This window comes from Podarcis raffonei, chromosome 4, assembly GCF_027172205.1.
Source record: "Podarcis raffonei isolate rPodRaf1 chromosome 4, rPodRaf1.pri, whole genome shotgun sequence".
Classification (NCBI taxonomy): domain Eukaryota; kingdom Metazoa; phylum Chordata; class Lepidosauria; order Squamata; family Lacertidae; genus Podarcis; species Podarcis raffonei.
This window is the reverse complement of record NC_070605.1, coordinates 12504865-12530520: the sequence shown is the minus strand read 5'-3', so window position 1 is coordinate 12530520 and position 25656 is coordinate 12504865. Positions and strand designations below refer to the sequence as shown.

The following is a 25656-nucleotide window of genomic DNA, read 5'->3' as shown; positions in this document are numbered from 1 at the left end:
AGTCTGTTCCCGAACCAGGGGTCCGTGTGCGCTGGAGAGGCCAACTGGCCACATCCGCACCATGTCATTAAGGATGCTTATATAGTGGTACCTCGGGTTAAGTACTTAATTAGTTCCAGAGGTCCGTTCTTAACCTGAAACTGTTCTTAACCTGAAGCACCACTTTAGCTAATGGGGCCCCCTGCTGCTGCTGCTGCACCGCTGGAGCACAATTTCTGTTCTCATCCTGAAGCAAAGTTCTTAACCCGAGGTACTATTTCTGGGTTAGCGGAGTCTGTAACCTGAAGCGTATGTAACCCGAGGTACCACTGTATTCCTTTAACAGCCGTGGCTTCCCCCCTAAACAATACTGGGAACCGCAGTTTGCTGTTGGGAATTGCCACACTGTGGAGAGCGAACTACAGTTTCCAGGATTCCTTGTGGGGCGCCAGGACTGCCAAAAGCAGTACAAAGCATGCTTCTAATGTGCTGTGTGGTTGTGACCCACGTGTTTTCGGGCACATTGGGCTCCCTCTGTTCCTGATGGTTGTCACGTCTACAGCGGGACAGGAGGAGAGAGCGATAGGGGGAGGATTTTAAAAGGCACCTTGCAGGATCCCCACATTGTTCCCAAACAGAGATGGGTCTAGGAACGATCCAAGACCCAACTCCTTGTGGCCGAGGTCCCTTCACACCCCCTAACAAAATGAGGTACCTTCCCTCCTCCCCAACCAAAGTTGATGGGCATTGCCATTCAAATAGTGCGTGTGTCTTGTGATCAGTTATGTGGGGCAGGGCTTACCTGGGGCCCCCAATATTTGGGGCACCCCTGATCCCAGATCTATGCCCCCCTCCCCACGAAAGCCTCATCCAACGCAGGAGCGCCGGGTGCGCTCGGGCGATGGGAAAGGGGGCAGGCTCACCTGAGCCGAGCTGGCTGCTCCCCTCGCCCGCCCGCCCCCCCGGCGCCCCTCCCCGGCGCGCGAATGGTGCAGACCAGCTTGCAAGCGACCGGGTGGCTCTCCCGTTCGCAGGCAAGCGGAGGATTGGCTGGTGCGCTCCCATTCATGCAACCTGCCTGGCTGAGTGCGCCGCGCTCGCTTCGCCCCTCCTGCGCCTGCCTGCCTGCCTGCGTGTGAGTGTGTGTGTGTCTCTGTGTGTATAAGAGAGCCAGAAGGCGAGAGAAGGAAGAGAGAGAGAGAAGCAGAAGAGGAGGAGGAGGAGGAGAAAGGCACGCGAGGCGTTTTTTGGTGGGATTGCAGCTTGCCGGGAAGCCTGGACATTGGAAAGCAGAGAGAGAGAAGAAAAGAGATGTGCGCGTTCTGATCATCATTTTCACCTCGCTTGGCGGAGAGAGAAATCTCCTGCTGAGAACGGGGAACGGGGCGCTTCCTTTTGATTTGGGGATTTGGCGTTTTTCATGGGTTGGTCTCTGCATGGCTGATCCCGCCTGGTTTTAGGATGAGCCGCGGCCGTTTCCGGGCTTGATTTAGCGCGATCCGCACAGCACCCTCCCGGCTTGGGATCCAGCTGCTGGGCAGATCGGAACGCGCAGGCGGAGCGGACGGCGAGCCCTGCAGAAATGGTAAGCGCCAAAAGGGCTTTTTTATAGTGATGATCTTCCTCCTCCTCCTCGAAGGTCCCCTCCCTGCTGCCTCCCCACCCCCACCCCGTTACCTCCCTGGCGCTGTCCTCTTTTCCTCCCCACCCCCACCCGAGTCAGGATTTAGAGAGATCTGCCCGGCTCTCTCGCGATCGCCAGCTGCCTTTCCCACCCTTTGGGCCCGGTTCGTTTCGTGCTGCAATACAGTTGGAAGAAAATCCATCTCTTCCATTCACCCATATATATATGGACGTCTGGGCATTCATTTATTTTACTCGCATAGGCGAGAGAAGGGCGATTCACCCCATAAGCAAAGACACCCCTCCCTGCCTATTTTTGCAACGGCTTGGTTCTCTGCTTTTCAACCCCCGCTATTATTATTTTTTAAGAGATTGCAGACGCGAATCCGTTCAGCTTCCTCGGGTTGAATAGCATTGCCGAGGGTCGGCGGATCCCTCGCCGTGTAAACTAGGGACAGACCTTCTCTGTGCTGGAAAGCTTGTGGCAAAAGCCTGCGTGACCCCCTTTCTCTTTCCAGTCATTCTTTGGAGGGGGGGGCAGAGAGAGAGAGATCCTGCCCTCAGTTCTGCTGCTAGAGATGTGGGAGGAGGAGATTTAGGGAGGGAGGGAGGAGGAGTTTTTGCCCAATAGATCAATAAGTTATTTCAGAACCACAGGCTGAAAATTAGAAATGGGGTGTGGGGGGGTCACCTGCTATTCCTCCCTCCTCCTCCCAAAATCTTCCCATCCTGAGAGTCTCCTTCCTCACCTTGACTCCCCCCCCTCCTTCCTTTGGTCTTCTGTGGGTCTGTTTACATCTGCATCTTTGAGGAGCTATGCATACTTTTACCAGGGTGCAAGTTCCATTGAACTCAGTGGGACTTCTTTCCAAGGAAAATCCATGCCTGCTTAAAAGAGAGAGAGAGGGTCGTTGTTGCTGTTTTAAAGACTGGGGCGAAGTTTTCAGAGTTCCAGCTCCAAAGGAAGGAAGGAAATCTGCCCTCCTGCTAATTATATTTCTAAGCACTTTCCTTCCCATTCTTGGCAGCCAAGTTAGCACTGGGAGACCCTACACCCCTTGAACTCTGGGATTTGCTTCTGAGCAGACATGTATAGGGTTGTGCTTCTGAAGGTGTTGCTGTGTGTGTCTCAGGGAGTGATGTTGCTAGGCGCACGTTGAAATTTGGAATATATCGAGAGAGGAATGCATAGGTAGACACCCAAATAACATGTCCTGCATTGCATTGCCTGTTTTAGTATTGCGTTCATGCGCACACACGTGTGCATATTTTTGGCAGGGGGAGTGGGTTTAGATACCTTGGATTTCAGAAGGTAGAAAGTGTCTGTTTTTGAACTTGTGTAGCACTGAAGAAAAGAATGTGCTGAAAGAATCGCTTCCAGAACAACACATCTGTCATACGTTGCAACCATTGTGTTGTGCTGTCAACCATACTGAGAAAGAGTTTGCTTTTTTGAGACAGGGGGTTCAGCATTCCTGTGGTATGTCTTGTCCTCTTCTGTAGCTGCAAAGCAGATTTGCTCAGGTGGATGAGACTTTCTAGAAATATATAGTCCTGGCCTTCTAGAAAAGCTGATTTATTTATTTTTGGGTTGTTTTCTTTTTTTAAAGATGTGTTTTAAGGAACAAACAAATCAACAGCTGTTAATCTGAATGTGTTCTTTTTCAATGCACACACAAACTTTAATGATCTTGTGCTACCAACTGGCTGTGGGCATCTGATGAGTTAGGTCTTGGTTGCACATTCCTTCCTCTTTGACTAGACGCCGTCTCACGGCAAGAGCAAGGGAGGTCTAACTCGTTCCATCTCCATACTGATCTGCTTGGTTGGCCCATTAATGCGACTCACTTTTGGGAGGTTCAGAATGCTGTGAACGATGGCAGAGAAGAATGACCCCTTGTTTTTTTAAGAAAATGTCCTTCATCCGAGGCACATCATCACGCACCATGTGCTCTTGCCATGTTAGGTGCAATCACAAATGGAAGCTAGGATGTGTGCTTGATACATACTCGCACTGTGTCCTCCTCTGGACCTGGGAAGCATTCTGAACCAAGGGCAAGGTGGAAAAAATGCATCCAAGAGACAATATATTAGTTCCCAGGGCAGCATTAGGTTTGGGGCAGCCTGGCTGATTAGTTATGGACTCGAGTAATTTGTCTCCGTTTAATTTATTTCACTGGCCTTTCCAGGGCCAGAGATACCTGTGCTTTCCCCCATTTCACAGCCTGTATCTACTTTTGCAGGCTTTGATGAAAGAGCTAGCAAGCTCTAGGTAGTAATTTCTCTCTCTCTCTCTCTCTGCATGCTAGGCAGAACTTAAAGGGGGAGGTTCACCATTCCTGAAAACCTTCCGTTGTGGCAGAGATTGAAGATTAGAATCCGTGAGGCTGGATAGATTATTCTTTTAGAATTCACACACACACACACACAAACACACACACAGAGAGAGAGAAAGAATCTGTACCTATAATAAAGAGAGACCACTCTCGCTTCTGCCTTCTTCCCCGGTCAGCGTGCTAGAGCCAAGGCTCTTGCCGCAAGCCTGCTGGATAATTTCTCCCTGGCTGAGACTGCTTGGGGCCATTAGGCTTCCCTGCTGCCACAATCCCCCTTTGAGGGAAAGGCTGCTTGGGCAGGAAAACCCTTTCTTTTCAGCAGCTATGCGTGTTGGAATTGGGCTGAGGTTCTTCGGCATTTGCTAAAGAAGGCTTTCTCCAGTCACCTACACGGAGGCATGCTCAACGCTTGGGTGTGTGCTGCTTCTACGAGAGAGAGAGAGACTGGTGCACTGCCACATGTCTCCGTGTGCATGAACGCACTGTAGTTGTGTGTGTGTGTGTTTCTGTTTGCAACCTGTTTCCCTTGAAAACTAGCTGTAATAGGAGAACCACTCAGTCAAGGAATTCTACAGGGAGTCTCTCACAACTGCCAAACCACCTTTCTGCATTTCACTTCTCTCTTTTTGCAACCTCCATCACACACCCCAAATATATTTGGGGGGTAGGGTGTCTCTGTAGGGGAAGGGGTTGAGAAAATGTGCTTCTTCTTTGACAAATGTGCAATCCAGGAGTCTGTTGGAGCCGATGAAGACTGTGTCAGATTTACTGGAAGAGGCAAAAATGTTCTGTGTGTATATGCGTGTCACTGAGTTAAAAAAGATAGCTGGGATTACCGTACTTGTCTGGTTTCTGGGATTACTGAGGTTAAGTGTGTGTGTGTTTCAGAGAAATAGCACTTGGATATTCTGCTGTATTGCTAGCACATGCTATGCTTCTCCTTTATTTTTAGGGAACCAAGATTTGAGGCAGAAGCTAGGAGTGAGCAAATCAGTCAGTTTGGGTTTTTCATTTTCCCCATTTTTAGGTTCGGCTCTTCACATTTCCACACCAGTTTGCAATTTATTCCCGAGAACCCTCTTGAAAACCCACCAGCGGTTTGGGGTGAATTTTTCCTAATGCACATGTTTTGCATGTTGCTTTTGCCCACAATACACACTTTTTTGGAGGTGTAAACAATTTCTCCTAACGAGAAACATTTGTGTATGCTGTTTTCCCAAAGACGTGCATGACTGTGCAGAGTTTATCCCTGCATATGTGTTTTTGCACACATTGCTTGGCTGACACTGCAAAATTCAGAAAAGTGCAGATTCAGAGAAGAGTGGCTATGCTTTGGTTCTCAGAAACCCAAAACCGTGTTTTCAGAAAGGGCATATCAGGTACGCTCAACTTTGAATGCAAATTGAATTGAATTTCTTTGCCCACCCTAGGGGACTGCCATTCTTTCTTTGTGTTGTTACAAGAGACTAATTGGGACCTGATATTTCTTTATGTCCCCCCCCCCCGCTCCCCTGGCACGTATAACAAGAGAAACCCATCTCTTTCTCCCAGCATCTGCAGCAGTATTTCAATTAAAATACTTGTGCTCTTTTGTTTTATGTGATCCCCCATTCACATGTATTCTGCTACCCAGGAGTGCAACAGTGCACTGAACTCTGGTCCCACTTCTAAAAGGAGGAAGATGCTTAAATAACGAAAGGTCGTCTTCGTTCCCCCTCTCTCCTTTTATTGTTATTTTTTTTATCCCAGGGAAAGTCAAATCCAGTTTTGTTCACTTTTCTGCTCCAGTGGTTCGTTTTCTGACAGAATTACGTCCTAACCACAGAGCAGAGCTAAGATCTTATGTAACTTGATGTCTCCAGATCTAACGTTGCAAGTGCCACAGTAAGGAAAACGAAAGGTAGGGGGTGTTTGGCGAGATGAACGGTGAATGACACAAGTGGCTTCCTATTAGGGATTTCAGATCAATGTTGCTTTAAGTCCTTAATCCCAAAATGCTTCGATAGCATTGGCATCAGTCAGATGAGATGGAGCCATCAGCCTTTGTCTTGTTGAAACCCACAGGCTTCTTACTCCTCAGTAGCACCATCAAATCAGGGGATCCTGTTGCCCAGTATCTGCAGGCTTTGAACCAGGCTTTGAACCACCAAGATAGGGCAGGTGTGGCTAACCTGCCGCCCTCCAGATGTTGTTGCCAGTGTTCGGAATTAGCCAGGCGCAAGGCGCATTTTGCACCTAGCTTTTGACCATTTGCAACCAAGTGAAGATGCCTAGGGGCCAGGATGGGGCCTGACATTTCCACCGTCTGGGGATCATTGGATCCGGGCTGTTTTCACACACTCATACCCTATCCTGCAGAATTCTATCTGTTATATTTTACCTGCACAATTGGAATGCATTTCAGGAACCAAAACGCCTTTTCTGTGCAGCCTGAGCAGCAGCAGTCACCATTTGGGAAAAGAGGTTGGAAAAGGCCAGTGTAGATGTGTACCGGCAATGGATCAAGTAACGTTTCTTCTCAAAGCTCTTAACCCAGCTCAAGGTTGTCATCTGAACTAGCCAGATGTTTAATGGAGAATCAATCACAGTCAGTCTGTCATTTGAAAAATAAGACTTGAGAGCTGTCTTCCCTCCAAATGGTAATTAGACATTCAGTTTTGATGACTGCAACCTTGGTTTAAGGAGCCATTTGGCACCTGGCGTATATATATCTGAGTTTCTAATACTGGTTGTTGGACTCAAGGTGGGGAATATAGTTCTCTATCCCCATCCCCCTCCATTTCCCCCTCACAACATCCCTGTGAGGTAGGTTAGGCTGAGAGACCATGACCGAGTTGAGATTATTCAGTGAGCTTCATGGCTGACTGAGGATTTGAAGCCTGGTCAACTGGGCCTCACCTGTCCAACAGTCTCACCACACTGACTCCCTGGTATCAAATGCCAGCTGAGAGGGTCAAGAAATTCAACAGGGTCACATACCCAGACCCTCCAAGTGCCCCTGTTTTCCAGGGACGGCCTTGGATTTACAGAAGCTGTCCCAGTTTCTGATTTGATCCTGGAAGGTCCTATTAGGACGTCCATATTTTCATCAGAGAAATGTTAGAGGGTATGGATGGGATGCCCCTGCTTTCATCAGAGAAATGATGGAAGTCATCTGCCCAGCACATCTGAGGCAGCTTATCACATAACCTGGTCTGCGAATGGACTGATATTGCCCTTTAGATCTTATCACCCGTGCAGGGTGTACGTGTGTGAAAAAGTGATTAGATTCTTGCACTCAGCATGCATAGTTTAAGCAGTATGCAAAGCATTTCACGCACTTGCCTTGAAATGTGTGATATCTAAAATGGAGAAGCAGGGATTGAAATTGCCTTTTGCTGATTAAATCTCCATGTGATGGAAATGTTCAAATCAACATCGGCTCAGATTTAATGCCTGATTGCTACCTGCTGCACACTTTGGGCCTATCCGTCCCGGCTAGCCTATTGTTGCTAAAAAGCTAAAATATTTTGTTGCTGCCTTGGAGCTGACAGATTGGCGTATCTGGGCACTTTGACAGAACCGCACGCACCACTTCCCAGTGAATTGGGTATTCATGGATCTTTGACCAATATGTTTTCAGAAGGAACAAGATTCTAATGAAAGGCTTCTAAAAATATATACATGTGCGTTTTCGCCATGGCAAAGACCTGGGTGATGCTGAGAAGGTAAGACGGGGGGCGGGGGGGGGAGAGAGAAACAAAAAGAAATTTGATCTTTGCATAAGGGGCGGGGGGGTAGCTGATTTGTTTCCATGGTATTTCTAAAGAAGATACTCTCCTGCGTAATGTTCTAAATTTACTGTGCTAATAGGCAAAATAATTTTCCTCGAAATATTTGGACAAGGGGGACAAATCCCAGACCCTCCAAGTGTCCCTGTTTTCCAAGGACAGTTCCAGATTTACAGAAGCCATCCCAGTTTCTGATTTGATCCCAGAATGCCCCACTTTCCCTTAGGCTTTCCTTATTTTCATTGGATAAATGTTGGAAGACATCAGCAGTCCTGTATAGGGAAGTTTTTAATGTTTAATGTTTTATTATGTTTCTATATATGTTGGAAGCTGCCTAGAATGGCTGGGGCAACCTGATGGGTGGGGTATAAATAATAAAAATATGGATATTATTATGGAACAGGACGTCCCAATTTTAACTGCAGAAATGTTGGAGGGCATGAGATCCTCTTGCATTGACATTTTCAATACAGTTGTACGTTGGTTTTCGAACAGCTTAGTTCTCAAATGTTTTGGCTCCCGAATGCTGCAAACCAGGAAGTGACTGTTCCAGTTTGCGAACTGTTTTTGGAAGCTGAACATCGGGCAGAGCTTCCATGACTTATGATTCTGCAGCCGCGTTTTGGTTTCTGAACATTTTGGAAGTCAAAAAGACTTCCGGAACAGATTCCGTTCAACTTCCGAGGTATGACTGCACTTTGAAAACACAGGGGATCTGTGGTCTTCTAGATCTTGCTGGACTCCAGCTCCCATCATCCGCCTACCACAAGCCATGCTGGCAGGGGCTGATGGGAACTGGAGTCCACCAACATCTGGAGGTCTCCACTTACCCCACCTGTGGGGTAGAGGGACCATCAGCTGACTCAGCATTATCTTATCATTCTCTGTGCATGGAAGACCCACCAGTTGAACGCTTATTGAGTCCAGAGCTGCCTCTGTTTGTGACCATTTCTGATGTTTCTCAGTAAACTGCAGGGACCATCTTGGGAGGGTGGAATAATCATGACCTCAATTTGATCAGGAGCAATTTGGCTGAATATTCCTACACTACTTTTCTTAAAGATATGTATCATAAGGCTAGCGTGTCTGTTGGTTAGCGATTACAGAGTTCTAACGGCATTTGTGGAGATCTTATCGTAAGCACAATTACATTTGTTGTTCGGTTCTTTTAAGCCAGAAAATACAGATTTGCCTCCTAGGACGGCGGCATCTTTCTTCCAAACAAAGGCAAGCAGAAGTTACTGATGGTCTGCTTAGGATGCCTGATTCACAGAGACAGTCATATTAATTTGCATGTATCAGTCTATTGTAATGGAGAGTCTTTAATTAGATTGTGTTGATAGGGCTGAAAGCCAGCCTTTGGTTACATAAAAAGAAATACAGACTGGGAAAGCCAGCCAGGTTCATTTATTCATTCTGACAATCTGCATACCGCCAGCAAGCCAATCAGGCGCCTGAGGCGGCATGTGTGCCCTGTGCCTGGGGGCGGGGCCAGCTGCTCACAGGGGTGGGGCCAGCTGTCCATGGGGGCGGGGACACTGTGGGGCCTCTGCGGAGTCTGCCTGCCTCCTCCCACTCAACCGCCCTACAGCTGAGGCAATGGGCAGACTGCTTGGGGCAGTGCAGAGCATTTGGGCATCCAAACCACCGCGCGAATCCCAGGAGAGATGTGTGGCTTGGGTGCGCTGCAGGCCCCGCTGTGAGTGCCACTTGGCATTTTGTCACCCCCTCAGTGGTGACACCCAGGGTGGCCCGCACCCACCGCACCCCCTTGCTACACCCCTGCATACTGCTTCATTACGATTGTCTCTGAGCAGCGTGCAAGAAACTTGAGGCAATGAAAATGAGTTTAAATGGCAAAATCAGAATCCATTGGAAATGCACGATGGAATAAAAAAAGTTTTCAATGGGTGCTCGAAGTTCAGCAGGGCAGTTGTCTGTCTGGCCTCAAGTGGAAGAGAGTTCCATAAATCCACAGTTCCTGGTGGATATGAGTTATGCATCTGAGTAATGGGGGGATCACTAACATTGACTTGCCTGAAGACCTCAGTGATTGGGCATGGATCTAAGGGATCAGGCAGTCTCTGAGGCATCCTGGATCCAAGTTAGGGTGGATAAAAATCATTGATTATTTTTTAAAAATAATTTTTAAAAATCAGATTTTTTAAATTTAAATTGGATTTTTAAAGTAAAAGGCTTTTGGAGGAAAAAAAATCTTTCTAAAGCTAGTTTTCTATTTAAGTTACATTATAGTCCAAAGGCTATTCATCAGGAAATAATGATTTGTTTTAAGTTTTTCAGGTGTGCAAAAACTTAGTCTAAGTTTTGTTTTTTAATTGTTTAACCACATCAGTTAACAAACATGAATACATATGCTATAATGTTATTGTTTTAGTTAAATGAATAGTTTAAATTGTTATTAAGGAAATGATTATTTTCCCCCTTTCTATAAAGTACAGCAGAAAAGTTGTCCAAATATAAACAGTTAACTTATTTCACAGTAATTTCATAATTATCTGCCTATGTATTTCTAATAATTGGGATGTCTGTCTTCACAATTAGATTCATCTTAACAGAATTGGAATGGCAGTGAGAAGAGGAAGGCGAAGCGCACAGCTATTAGGAAATTTTATGAGCCCCATGCAATTTTATTTGTTTTAACACAGGTCCTTTTTTGTGCATATGCTCTTTTATTCCTAGCGCAAACTGGAAACAACTGGGGCTGCTACCAGAGGCAACTTTTGCCCAGCAGATTTGCCATCGATGATTGTGCTTTGTTTGCACTCTGCTGGGAAGAGGAGATGGCACTTTGCTTGCACCTCTTTTAATGCAAGGTGTTGACAGCGCACTTGTGGGGGAGGGATGTGCTTGGATTTGGCATTAGCAGAGCATAGACCTGGTCTGAGGTGCGCTAATTAATGGAGGAGTTAGTGCATTAGTCAGAAAGAATCAGGCCAAGCATGCCTCCTGCTTGCCCCTGATCAACATTTCCAACCCCATATATTCTCCGAAGCCGCTTCTCTGATTACAGCAGCACCAGTAGTCATGAGCACTTGATTCCAAGCTTGGACTTGCTTTGCCTTCCCCACAGTCCTGTGTCAACAAAAATACCCTGAGTAAGCTTTGCAGAATTGGCACACACGCCGTGGTAGCTAGCCTTACATCACATTCCTCTGAATATTTCATGAAGGCCTTTCTAAATATGTACTACGCTACCAGTCTGTGTATTTGGGAGCGCAGGCATCCCATGTGCTGCAGCTGGCGAGATTCATTTTTCAGCTGCAGAGTGCGATAGCGTGTTATGATAGGACAGGGCTCAGCTACTGTCACCCAGAGGCCAAATCTGACTCTCTGATGGGTGCCAACCGCCCTTCCCTCAGTTGCCAACTCCAGGCCCAAAACTGGTGTGTTGATGAACGGTGTCAGCAGCAAGCAGCCACAGCATCTGGGCCACCCACAGGGAAAAATGGCACCCACACCTTTCGTTGTAGGGGCCGTAACCTGCATTTAAAGTGCCAATTGGTGATGAGCCTATATAACTGAGTTTCTAACACTTGTTAGAGTGCTCTTGTGTTCCGGTTCTGCTTGCCAGCATCTGGTTGGCTGCTGTGAGAGCAGGATGAAAGGACACATGTGGTGCTGGGGTCTAAACCACTGAGCCTCTTGGGCTTGCTGATCAGGTTGGTGGTTTGAATCCCCGCGACGGGATGAGCTCCCGTTCCCCTGTCCAACCTACCAGTTTGAAAGCACGCCAGTGCAAGTAGATAAATGGGTACCGCTGCGGTGGGAAGGTAAACGGCATTTCCGTGCGCTCTGGTTTTTGTCATGGTGTCCTGTTGTGCCAGAAGCTGTTTAGTCCTGCTAGCCACATGACCTGGAAAGCTGTCTGTGGACAAACGCCGGGTCCCTCGGCCTGAAAGCGAGATGATCACCGCAACTCCATAGCCTTTGACTGGACTTAACCGTCTGGGGGTCCTTTACCCTTTACATTGGACCAGATCCAGCAGGCTCTTCTTATGATCTTATGTCATAAGAAAGCTGCAGAGATAGTGCAGGATTGTGCACACCCCAGAAATGATCTCTTTCAGCTTCTGCCTTCTGGAAGAAGGTACAGGGTTATAAAGACTAGGACTAGCCGCCTGAGAAACAGTTTCTATCCAAATGCGATTTTGGTTTTAAATGCAGTGTAAGGTAGTCTCTATGGGAGTCTATTGTATTTAATTATGGGGTCTCAGAGTTTTTAGGGGGTTAACCAGGCTGGGATAGCAGGCTTGTTGGGTTTTGAATGTCCGATGTAGATTTTTTCAATTTCGTTGTTCTGTATGGGACAATGACAATAAAGATTATTGTATCATATGTAGGCTAGCTTAGACTCACACACCCTTCTCTGTCCTCCACCCAGGTGAGGAAGAGCCATTAGCTGAACTCAAGGGCACATTGTAGCCAGCCAGAAGCATCCAAGGAGGCTGCAAAGCACGGGAGGGTTTGTAGACTGGAGAGAATTCCATGGGTTAGACACCCCCACTTTGGCTTACCATGTGTGGATCAGGTCAGTGTCACGGGTACTGCTCTCCCTGACTCCCCACCCCCAGCCCCGGCTAAAAACCTCCAGCTCACCAGATGCAAGATATACTCCGGCTAAGAAAAATAAGTTTGAGAGTTCTCGGCTTTTATTTCATTGGCGAGAGGCTTAAAAGCTTTGTTATCCGAAAGATCTCCTGCCTTCGCATCCGTTTCTCGTCTCTGCGCTCCACACTTTTCCACATCCAAGAGTTTAGTGATTTAATGTTCTTCTAAAGTTTCTGCAAAGAGAGAGCTGCTTCTTTTCTTCTTCCTGCAGCCTTCCACATGCCGTTCCTCTCAGCTCCCCAGAGACACTGATAAGCATGAGATTCCTGCCTTGCAGGAGACCTGAAAGTCTATCGCAACTTTTTAAAAAGCATTAAGAGGGAGGCGGCTCTGACGTTTCCAAGTGCGATGATTGGAGTGGGGTCAAGGTATCTTCATCATCTGAGTATACATTGTCACAAAATGTATTTGTGCATTGTTATTGCACCTGCCAACCTTGGTTATTGGCACCTGCCAAGCTGTCTATGGCACAGAAATGGAAATTTTCACGCGAGTTGTCTCTTGCATTATGGCATAAAAATGCATGGGCTGAACAAATAACCCACAAAAGTTGTGTACTCAAAGGGAAAAGATCTTTGGCATAGAATTATAGAGTTGGAAGGGATCCCGAGGATCATCTAGTCCAACCCCCCTGCAATGCAGAATTATTCAAGTGTCCCTTACGGGAACTGAACCTGCAACCTTGGCATGATCAACACCACGTTCTAACCAACTGAACAGGATCTGTGCCACACTTTGATTTGGTGGGACTTCATATCTTACGTTTCAACGAAAGATCTACGTGTTGGGATATTTTGTCTACGTGCCGTTTGATGCAGCTTCTCACAAAGCAATTAAGAGTTGGCCAAAGGCCAAGAAGTCTGAGCAGAGGGAGTTATTCTGACTAGAGATATGGGACCTTGGATACAGCTCAACTATAGGTTGATGTCTCCACATAGGCCTGATGACTCATGACCTTCCTTGCTGGATAGTTTGTTGGTCAATTCTGACAGTCGTTTGGAGTTTGTTAAGAGAGAGAGTTTAAGATCCGTGTGTGTATCTTGTATATAGTAACTTGTAGGAGTCTGCTGTAAATAATAAACACCTCTAAGTAACCAAGTTACTGGTAGCAGCGTCTTGTTCCTGCTTCATCCTTCCTGCCTGCAACTGATTGCTTCTGGAAGTCTGCGTATGCTCTACTATATTCAGCTGGGTCTGGCTAAGATCCTGCAACAGGTTAAAGTTGCTTACCTGCACTTTAAAAGAAAGATGGACTTCCTGATGAGCATTTATGCATAGGTTTGTACATATAGAATTGTACACATCCCTCAAGCGACTTTCCAGATTTCTGGGTTGGATTCAGTAGCACTTAGTTGTTACCTATTTTGTCAATTTTGTGGAATGCAAATAAATAAATAGGACAGGATAGAACCACACTTTGGGGAGTTTCTCCGTTTCTCCCATAATAGGTAGTGATGGCCACAAACTTGGATGACTTTCAAAAGGGAAGTAGAGAAATTCATGGAGGCAAAGGCTGTCAGGGCCACTGGCCATGGTGGCTTATGTTCTGCCTGTGCTGTTGATGTACCTGTGAGTACCAGTTGCTAAGGATCCAAAGGGGGGAGTGTTTGTAACACGCCCTGGGGGGGGCACTGCCCCGGTATGAGACAAACCTCTCCAGGTGTTGTCCAGTGTTGCGCTCCCCCTTGATGGACATCACTCTTCATTGATGTCCATCCCAGGGGAGATGGACACAGGTCGGATGATCCTGTGCATGCTATTAATCAGCAGAGTTAGCAGTGATGACTAAAAGCGTGAATGTGAGCATCCGTAGTAGTAGTAGTAGTAGTAGTAGTAATTTATTATTTGTACCCCGCCCACCTGGCTGGGTTTCCCCAGCCACTCTGGGCGGCTTCCAACAAAGATTAAAAATACATTAAAATGTCACCCATTAAAAACTTCCCTGAACAGGGCTGCCTTCAGATGTCTTCTAAAAGTTGGTAGTTGTTGTTCTCTTTGACATCTGGTGGGTGGGCATTCCACAGGGTGGGTGCCACTACCAAGAAGGCCCTCTGCCTGGTTCCCTGTAGCTTTGCTTCTCACAGCGAGGGAACCGCCAGAAGGCCCTTGGAGGTGGACCTCAGTGTCTGGGCAGAACGATTGGGGTGGAGATGCTCCTTCAGGTATACTGGGCTGAGGCCGTTTAGGGCTTTAAAGGTCAACACCAGCACTTTGAATTGTGCTCGGAAACGTCCTAAGGATTTATTAAGCAATATTTACAGGACAGAGCATAATGGCATCTGCTCTCTTCTTCAGCAGCAGGCAGAGAGAGAGAGAAACACAGCGCAACAGCACGACATAACGGAAGAGATAAGACGTAACTTCCGCCCTCAGACTTTCCCAGCTCAGGAAAGTAAACAGTGACATGTGGCTTTCTAGCCACACATCAGCAACAGAGGAGTGATTTGCTAACAGGGAGGGGCCTGTTGCGTTCAAGTTGTTTTTGTGGGCTTTCTCCTGGGGCATCTCTTGGCCACCCTGCAAGCAGGACGATGGAGGAGATGGACCTTTGTCTTGATCCAACCAGTCTCTTTGTGTGTTTTCAAGGTGGGCAATGTGGCACTCAAAGCAATTTCAGGGCTGTTTACTTACACCTCCCTGCAGAGGCGGATCTAGCTGCTCCAGCACCTGGAACACTTAGGGGCGGGGCTAGCCAACCTTGGGGGTGGGGCAAGTGTCCCAGGGGGCGGGGCAGTGATGTCACCCCCCCTCAGGGATGCCACCCAGGGCAGCCCACACCTACCGCACCCCCTTCCTCTGCCAGTGGCTCCCCATTATGAAGAGATCGTGGGATATGTAAACCTCACAGCAACATGGCATCTCCACTGAGCTTTGGGAATAAAAGGTGGTTGATGGACAACATAATTTCCACTTTGGGATCTGAATCAGGGTTCGAAATTAGCCAGGCGCATTTTGCACCGAGATTTCGACCACTTGCGACCAAGTCAAGCTGCCCGGATGCCAGGATGGGGCCTGGTATTTTCACCATTTGGGGATCCTAATACTCCATCCTGTACAATTCCAACACTTACATTTTATCTGTACAATCAGAATGAATTTCTGGAACCAAAGTACAAAGTGCAGCCAGAGCTGGAGCAGTGATGAACATCATAGTTAATTGTTGTAGCTTGTCTTCACTTCCTTCTCCCACTGCCCTGCTCATAGTTGTGAAGATCATTCCTCTGTTATGGTTGGTCTGAGGTCACCATTAAGAAAAATAGGTTGGAATAGGCCAACATATATATGTGGACTGTCCCTGGATTGGGTGACTTTTCTTTAAGTTGTCAAAGCTCTTAACCTAGCTCAAGGTTGTCATCTGAACTAGCCATATGTTTAACTGAGACTTAATCATAGGGCCTTCTCAGTAGTGGCGCCCGCCCTGTGGAACGCCCTCCCATCAGATGTCAAGGAAATAAACAACTATCTGACTTTTAGAAGACATCTGAAGGCAGCCCTGTTTAGGGAAGTTTTTAATGTTTGATGTTTTGTGGTTTTAATATTCTGTTGGGAGCCACCCAGAGTGGCTGGGGAAACCCAGCCAGATGGGCGGGCATAAATAAATTATTATCAGTCCATCATTTGAAAAATAAGCCTTTAGAACTGTCTTGCCCCAAAATGGCAACTAGAGATTCTGTTTTGGCAACTGCAACCTTGGTTTAAGGAGCCATTTGGCACCTAGCTTATACAGTGGTACCTCAGGTTGAGAACTTAGTTTGTTCCGGAGGTCCGTTCTTAACCTGAAACTGTTCTTAACCTGAGGTGCCACTTTAGCTAATGGGGCCTCCCGCTGCCGCTGTGCCACCGGAGCATGATTTCTGTTCTCAACCTGAGGTAAAGTTCTTAACCCGAGGTACTATTTCTGGGTTAACGGTGTCTGTAACCTAACCTGAGGTACCACTGTATATCTGAGCTTCCAAAACTGAATTGTGAACGCTTGCTTAACTCCCACACCTGCTTCCAAGCCATGGCGCCATTCAAGCCAGACTTGGGGCTCAGCCCCATTAGCCACCACCAGACCTAGGTAAGGAATACCTGTGTTAGTTTTAATATTAGCTTGTAATCGGTCAGACCCATTGGTCCATCTAGCTCAGTATGCTGACGGGCGTCTCTCTCCACAATTACCAGAAGATGACATGGATTTCAACTGGGACCTTCTGCCTGCAAAGCACCAAGCTACGGCTTTTTCTGCCGAACAAATGCCTTTGCATCAAAACAAATAATAAAAAAGGCTTCAAGTGAAGTCTGCGATGAAAACGCTATATACTGTGGTGTCTTGTGACTATTTTTAAACCTGCATCGGGCTTGAGCAGTGATGGCTTTGAATTATTCAACATTTTTCTCTTTCCCTTCCATGGCTGTCCTCAACCGGAAAGCTTCCCATTGTTAGGAAAGACTGAAACTCCAAGGGCAGGAGCGATGGCAGTGGGCCTCAGTGGTCTACCAGGATTTATTTATTCACTTGTTCTGCACAGCAGCCTCCGACCCCTGCCCGGTTTCCAGCAAGGAAACTGGCGGGCAAAATATTAAATCATAACTGGCCAAACATGGTCAACGACTGAGGCATGGCTGCGCCGAATGTAGAGAGATGGGCAGTAGAAAGGATTTTTTTTGCGGCTTTAAGGACCAAACGCTTGTGTGTCAGTTTGAAATCTGCTGGAGGGAACAGCCAAGGTTTTTAAAGCATTCAGACCATTCAGTAAACATTATTAGGCCCCAAAGGTAATTTAAAACCACATCTGTTAAAACCATATGTGGGGTATATATATACTTCTTTTAAATGTTGGTTTACAGTTCTGAGTTGCTCTGTTTCTTGTTGGTTGTCCTCACCAGGAAACCACCTTCGTTTTAAAAGGAAGGGACTGATGGACTTCAAGTGACTGGGATGCAAAAAAAAGAAAACGAACCAAACCCTTATCTGTTCTTTAATTGATGGCCTAGACTTTAAGTGGGTAACTGGAAGCGTGATGGAAAGAGAACAATCTCTTGAATGAGACGCTGCACTCTGGCCTGTGGGTTACCGAGCTTATAAATGTTGCTTCATTTTGGGTTCCTCATTTCCATTTACAGCCTTATGGGGGATTTAATGGTGGCAGACAACCCATCTGGAGAGGCCTACAAAACATAGGCTGTAATCCTAAACCCAGTTTTAGGGAATCAAGTCCCATTGGGCACTATAGGACTCACTGGAGGAGAGTGTTGCTTGCAACTCTCATGGGTTGCAGCGACTGAGGATGTAGTGTATATTGTGGTGGGGGTCAGACTGTGGAGACTGGGGTTCAAATCCCTGCTCAGCCATGGAGTTTACTTGGGCAACTCAACCTCTGCTTAATCTAGAAAGGTAATGGTAAAGGACCCCTGACGGTTAAGTCCAGTTGCAGACGACTCTAGGGTTGCGGCGCTCATCTTGCTTTACAGGCCGAGGGAGCCGGCGTTTGTCCGCAGACAGTTTTTCCGGGTGGCCAACATGACTAAGCCGCTTCTGGCGCAACGGAACACAGAAACCAGAGCAGCGCGCGGAAACGCCGTTTACCTTCCCACCAGAGCGGTACCTATTTATCTACTTGCACTTTGACATGCTTTCAAACTGCTAGGTTGGCAGGAGCTGGGACCAAGCAACGGGAGCTCACCCCGTTGCGGGGATTTGAACCGCCGACCTTCTGATTGGCAAACCCAAGAGGCTCAGTGGTTTAGACCACAGCGCCACCCACGTCCCCTGCTTAACCTACCTAATGGAATTGTTGTGATTTCCCCCCCTTTAAGTTTCCCATGTTGCTGTATGTCACCTAGGGCGATTTTTCGTTAAAACCAGGCGACTGATAAAGGGCAGCAATAAATACACAACAGCAGAAAAAATGGCACAGGAGAGGAAAAAGAGGAAGGTGGAAACCATTTTCAGCATGCTCAAATGGGGAAATGAAGCTAGTTTGTGTCTTCTGAATCAAGCCTGTGATGGATTGGAGAAGGGAAAGCCCACAGACACATGACCCAAATCACATTCAGGCATACGCTGATGTATGGGGTGGGAATAGGCAGTGCCGGATTTACGTGTAAGCTAAACAAGCTATAGCTTAGGGGCCACTCTCTTGGGGGCCCCAAAAAATTTTAAAAGAAAAAAAAGTGGATGTACATTTCCAAAATAGAAGATAAAAAAACAAATAAAATAAAACCTACATATAGCAACAGTGTTTTGTGTTGTGTAGGCTCCTATGATGTAAGTCATGGGCCCCGCCTGCTAGCCTGCTCCCTAAAATATCACTGGTTTGCTCCTTTATATACATAGGGTGCCTCCATTCTGCATGGACTGCTTGCATGGCAACATGTGCAAATGGCTTGAGATACCTATTAGGTCCATAAATTACCATATAGCATATATTCAACAAACAAAAACAGGGACAATTTGTTGTTGACAAAGGACAGCTGGACATATAAAGGGCCCCATTACCTTCAGTAGCTTAGGGCCTCATCAGACCTAAATCCAGCCCTGGGGATAGGTGATGTGATAGTTATCTTCAATCATTTGAAAGGTTGTCGCATGGAAAATGGAGCGAGCCTCTTTTATGCTGCTCCAGAGGATGGTACCCAAACCTACGGATACAAGTTACAAGAAAGGAGATTCTGACTAAACATTAGGAAGAACGTTCTGGTGGTAAGAGCTGTTTAGCAGTGGAACGGTCTCCCTCGGCAGGTGGTGGACTCTCCTTCCTTGAAGTTTGTTAAATTGAGGTTGGGCAGCCCTCTGTCATGGATTCTTTAGCTGTGATTTCTGCATTGGACAAGATGACCCTTGGGAATTGTAGCCCAAAACATCAGGAAGGCCACCAGGTTGGGAGGAGGCTGACATCGACACTTCAGTTTTCTGGATCTGATCATGACACCCTTGAAGACCAGGATTGCTCAGTCAGTAGAGCGTGAGATTCTGAATCTCAAGATTGTGGGTTTGAGCCCCACGTTGGATAAAATATTCCTGCACTACAGGGGGTTGGACTAGATAGATAGATAGATAAATAAATAAATTTTTATTTATACCCCGCCCTTCCCAGTTCAGAAAACCAGGCTCAGGGTGGCTAACAACAAATTTAAAACACTTAATTGATGCAACAAAAAAACAGCATAAAATACAGTATAAAATGTGAATAACAATAAATTCAGAATTCAAAAATCAATTTAAGGGGGGAATCCATCCAATAAACATTAGATGATCACCAGGGCTAGCTGGCTGGATTAGTCCTATTTGGGCCAGCGAGAAGACCAGGGGAGAATTAGCTGTGGGATCCCAGAGTGGGTAATCTTCATAAAAAGGGGAGGGGGAAGGAAGGAAGGGGAATAAAAGATCAGGCTAAGTTCAAATTGAAAGCCAGGCGGAATAGCTCTGTCTTACAGGCCCTGCGGAAGTTAAATCCTGCAGAGCGCTGGTCTCATGGGACAGAGCATTCCACCAGGTCGGAGCCATCACTGAGAAGGCCCTGGCCCTGGTGGCGGATAATCTGACTTCCTTAGAGCCTGGGACCTCTAAACTATGATTATTCATGGACCTTAAGGTCCTCTGCAGGGCATACCAGGAGAGGCGGTCCCGTAAATACGAGGGCCCTAAGCCACAAAGGGGTTTAAAGGTGATCCACGTGGTCCCTCTCAACTATGATCTCATTCTACGATCTCAGTGCATGGAAAGCAACGTCCGTGAAATAACACAAAAATACCTTCTGCAATGGTAGATCTAGAGGTGACCTGGACACTCATGCGAATTACCACTTGATGCTCCATCCGCAATATGTGAGCACCAGCAGTCTTTAGTCGAGAGACTGTTAGGGATTGCTAATAGTCCCCCAAGCTTCTGTGATTACATCCACATATACAAACAGCAGACCACAGTGTAATCATAGCTCTAATTAAAGTTTTGGTTAGCGAACATTTTCCAGGCTTGAAATATCCCCACCTGCCGCAGCTATTGAGGAACATGTGTAAATCTCTGAAAATGAGGTTGTTGTGCTTTTTGTTTTCTAAGTGCTTTTTGGCATAGACATTTTATTGCGTATGAAGTTTTATTAGTAGCGGTATAATAAAGATGTGGCTTGCATGGGAATGGGACCAGGTTTTCCTCATTAAGAGAGTGGCCTTGTTAATTTGCTGACATCATCAGCTCAGCCATCAGTTTCCATTTCCATTCTGCATTAAGGAACTTCGATGGAGAGGCAATGGGAGAGTCGGTGGCTGCTTTGCATATGGGCGGGGCCAGAGTGGCAGTCAAGGGCGGAGTCTATAGAAAAGTGGTTGTTCAGTGTGGGACCTGTGTCTTCATTTAAACCGAAGTTTATTCCATTGTTCCGGCATTTCCCTGTCTGCGAATTTCTGCATTAAGTTTTGACCTTTCACACAACGGGAAAAAATCTGCTTCTGAAAAACCAATGGAATGTAAGTCGTGTTTAGCGCTCATTTTTGTGTTATTTGACTCCATAAAAAATCCATTTGCAGTCCCATCTGCCAGAAGATCAGGGGGGTAAAGTGATGAAATTTGAGTAAGTATACTGGCATATGGATCTTTCCCAATGTTTTCATGGGGGGGGGGAACAGAAGCATTCATGTGCAGAAAGGGTAGGGCAGCAGCGATGTTGTCCGATAGTGTTTGTTGTCGCACCATCCTACGCCTACTAGTGTGAATGAAACTTAGCACAGCGTAGCTCAGTTGGTTAGAGCATGGTGCTGATAACACCAAGGTCGCAGGTTCGAACCCCATAAGGACCAGCTGCATATTCCTGCATTTCAGGACTAGATGAGGCAATTCCAACTGGTCGATCACAATCTACTGGTCAATTGTGGGGTGTCCCTGGTCGGTTGTGTTTGATCTTTGGATCCTGAGAGCCAGTGTGGTGTAATGGTTAAGAGACTTGTAATCTGGTGAACCGGGTTCGCTTCCCCGCTCCTCCACATGCAGCTGCTGGTTGACCTTGGGCCAGTCACACTTCTCTGAAGTCTCTCAGCCCCACTCACCTCACAGAGTGTTTGTTGTGGGGGAGGAAGGGAAGGAGGATGTTAGCCACTTTTAGACCCCTTCGGGTAGTAATAAAGCGGGATATCAAATCCAAACTCAACAACTCTGGCTCTTCCTAAAAAAAGCTCAACAACTCAGTCCCCCAATGACAATGGGTAGATCACTGCCAGTTTTTTAGTAGAGTAGATCGCAGTCTCTTGGGAGTTGGACGTGCCTGGACTACATGATCTGCAGGCTTCCTTCCAACTCTGTGATTCTGGCGTTAGTTGCTCTATGCAGATGTATTGGTCAAAAAGCCACAGTTCCATAGCACAACAGGTATTACAGTGCGCAAGGAACATTAGATAACAGGAGAGAAGCACTAGCGTTATAGCCATGAAAACTAATGCAATGTTCCTCTCATCTGAATGCACCCTAGTGTCAGGAGTGGGGCAGGTACATTCCCAGCAACATTTGGGGCAGTGAAAATCTCCCATTTCATATCGTCATTCATGGCAATGAATGGATGCCCATTGCGAAAACAGTATTAGGACAAGCTTGGACATTTCAAAGTTGTCATTAATGTTTCTTTCAAGGGATTGTCCCTAGTAAGTATATGAGGGAATACAGGTTGGTCATTTATTTATTTAGTTATTAAATTATTAGTGTGTCAGCTGCTTCAGTATCTTTTGATTTTATTTCTTTTTCACCTCAAATGTAAACAATGTAAAGGAAGTACATTCTGTTGTCGTTAAATTTTTATAATTATCCCAATAAAAATTTCTGCATGGTTGACACCCAATGTAAGTCATATTTACGTTCCTTCGTCTTGGTGGGTCTACTCTGAGTTTAAACTAAGGATGCTTTATTTTCCCCCACCCTCACATATTTCAGCTCAAGTACCTTTGCCGTACTGGAATAAATATACATGAGATACTTTTTAAAGCTTTATCTATTAAACACAAACAAAATAAGCATGCTGAATTATATTATTCTCTTAGGCATCATAATTTATTTTTGGTACAAATTACCATATGACAATTAGCCTAATTTGCATAGGACAGTTGCCTTGCTATTTCATAAGTCATTTTTATACATGATATCCATTGTTTTGGCATTCCTGTAATTTTGTTCATTGCTTTCCCATAGTTTGGGGAAATTCTCTGTATTAGCCTAGCAGCCATTCAGAGCCTCATTCTCCATGACTTTGTCTAATCTCTGTTTAAAGCCATCTAAATTGGTGGCCATCACCTGCTGCTGTTGTTGTTGTTATATTTGTACCCCGTCCATCTGTCTGGGCTGTTCCAGCCACCGTAAGCAGCTTCCAACATATATAAAACATATATAAAACATAATAAAACTTGACAAATAAAAAATACAGTGGTGCCTCGCAAGACGAAATTAATTCGTTCCGCAAGTTTTTTCTTCTTGCGAGTTTTTCGTCTTGCGAAGCACGGTTTCCCATAGGAATGCATTGAAAATTAATCAATGCGTTCCTATGGAAACCGCCTTCAGACCAGGTCCGGGGACAGTCTGTCCCCCGACCTCTTCTGAAGGCTGGGCGGGGGGGGGACAAGGACTTTTCTTCCCACCGCCAGCCTTCAGAAGGCTGTTCTGAAGGCTGGCGGTGGGAAGAAAAGCCCTTCTCCCCACCTCCCGCCCCGCAAGCTCCGGGGACAGGAGGGCTTTGCTGCCGACTGCCAGCATTTTAAAATCTCCCGGGGAGATTTTAAAATGCTGGCGGGCGGCAGCGAAACCTTCGCTGCCGCCCGCCAGCATTTTCAGATCGCCCGGGACAGCGGAGAAGTCTCCGCTGTCCCGGGGGCTTAAAAATGCTGGCGGGCGGCAGCGAAGGCTTCGCTGCCGCCCGCCAGCATTTTCAGATCGCCCCGGGACAGTGGAGAAGTCTCCACTGTCCCGGGAAGGCAGGCGGGTGGAGCAAAGACTTTTGCCCCCCGCCGGCCTTCAGAAGAGGTCCAGGACCTCTTCTGAAGGCCGGCGGTGGGCCAAAGTCTTTGCTCCCCCCCCCGCCTGCCTTCAAAAGCCGTCGGGATAGCGGAGAAACGCGCTGCGCTTCTCCGCTATCCCGGGAAGGCAGGCGGGGGGGGGGAGCAAAGACTTTTGCCCCCCGCCGGCCTTCAGAAGAGGTACAGGACCTCTTCTGAAGGCTGGCGGACATTTCCCTATGGGCTTTCTTCTTGCGAAGCAAGCCCATAGGGAAATTCGTCTTGCGGAACGACTCAAAAACGGAAAACTCTTTCGTCTTGCGAGTTTTTCATTTTGTGAGGCGTTCGTCTTGCGAGGCACCACTGTACAGGACTGCTTTCAGATGACTTCTAAACGTTACATTGTCACTCATCTCCTCCTGATGGGAGGGTGTTCCACAGTGAGGGTGCCACTACCGAGAAGGCCCTCTGCCTGGTTCCCTGTAGCTTCACTTCTCACAGTGAGGGAACCGCCAGAAGGCCCTCTACCTTGCTTATCCTTTATTTAAGAACATAAGAGGAAGCTAGCTGCTGGATCAGGCCCATAGCCCATCTAGTCCACTATCCTGTTCTCATGGTGGCATCTCAAGATGCCTTCAGGAAGCCCGCAAGCAGGACCTGAGTGCAAGACCACTCCCCCCATTTGTGACGTCCCCATATTCTGGTTCAAATCCTGACATCTCCATTTAGAAGAAAGTCTCCTTCTCCCAAAGCCTGGAGAACTGGTGGTGGTCAGGGAAGACAATACTGAGCTAGATGGCCAAATACAGAAGTCAGTGTCTAGTGTTATTATCTTACCAAATGGCACAGCAACAAGTTACGCAGATTATTTTGTGAACGAGAATGGGATGGACTCTTTTAATTCCCTCAGGTGGTGCAATGGGTCAGTGCAGCTGGCTGTTAACCAGAAGGTTGGTGGTTTGAGCCCACTCAGGGACAGCTGTGGGCAGGATTCCTGCATTGTAGGGGGTTGGACTAGATGGCCCTTGGGGTCCCTTCCAACTCCACAATTTCTGTTGATTCTAATGTTTCATCACCGATACTCCTAATGAGGCCCTTGCTTACCATTGAAGGCTGAGCTGCCTGTTCCAAAATATAGTCATCTCTGATAAATACTAGGAAATTCAGGTCTTCTACAAAATGGAAGGAGTGAATTATCTTTTAATGCAACAAATGGAAAGAATGTCCCCCAAATTCAACAGCTCCCGGTTGAACAGAGAGATTCCATTTTTAAAAGGAATCTGACACACAGTTTTTCTGCTAAAAAAAATATCCGTCCGTGAGAATTCATCTCCGTTCTATACAATGGATTAGAAATGAACCACCTTAGATCTCGCGAGCCATTCTGACAGCTAAATGGCTAATCTTCCTCAAAATGGAGGTAACTAGCAGTGCCTAATGCAGAACAAAGCTACAGTTAGAACTGGATTTGGAACAACTGATTGGTTCAAAATTGGAAAAGGAGTACGACAAGGCTGTATTTTGTCTCCCTGCTTATTTAACTTATATGCCGAATTCATCATGCGAAAGGCTGGGCTGGATGAATCCCTAGCCGGAATTAAGATTGCCGGAAGAAATATCAACAACCTCAGATATGCAGATGACACAACCTTGATGGCAGAAAGTGAGGAGGAATTAAAGAACCTTTTAATGAGGGTGAAAGAGGAGAGTGCAAAATATGGTCTGAAGCTCAACATCAAAAAAACGAAGATCATGGCCACTGGTCCCATCACCTCCTGGCAAATAGAAGGGGAGGAAATGGAGGCAGTGAGAGATTTTACTTTCTTGGGCTCCATGATCACTGCAGATGGTGACAGCAGTCACGAAATTAAAAGACGCCTGCTTCTTGGGAGAAGGGCAATGACAGGCCTAGACAGCATCTTGAGAAGTAGAGACATCACCTTGCCAACAAAGGTTCGTATAGTTAAAGCTATGGTTTTCCCAGTAGTGATGTATGGAAGTGAGAGCTGGACCATAAAGAAGGCTGATCGCCGAAGAATTGATGCTTTTGAATTATGGTGCTGGAGGAGACTCTTGAGAGTCCCATGGACTGCAAGAAGATCAAACTGATCCATTCTGAAGGAAATCAGCCCTGAGTGCTCACTGGAAGGACAGATTGTGAAGCTGAGGCTCCAGTACTTTGGCCACCTCATGAGAAGAGAAGACTCCCTGGAGAAGACACTGATGCTGGGAAAGATGGAGGGCACAAGGAGAAGGGGGCGACAGAGGACGAGATGGTTGGACAGTGTTCTCGAAGCTACCAGCATGAGTTTAACCAAACTGTGGGAGGCAGTGGAAGACAGTAGTGCCTGGCGTTCTCTGGTCCAGGG

The 25656-nt window shown here is 46.7% G+C and overlaps 1 protein-coding gene across 8 annotated transcripts in view; it reads left to right on the top strand.

Annotated features, from left to right (window-relative positions):
• Positions 1-1018: 1018 nt before the first annotated feature.
• Positions 1019-25656, top strand: part of TENM4 (teneurin transmembrane protein 4) — a 680333-nt gene continuing 655695 nt past the window's right edge. For 5 of the 8 annotated variants that reach the window (XM_053385169.1, XM_053385167.1, XM_053385166.1 and 2 more), the window contains exon 1: positions 1020-1564. The gene's annotated coding sequence lies outside the window, so the exon portion shown is untranslated. Of the gene's footprint in view, positions 1565-25656 lie in introns of all 8 variants that reach the window. The other 3 variants (XM_053385164.1, XM_053385163.1, XM_053385165.1) reach the window with 2 other exon arrangements.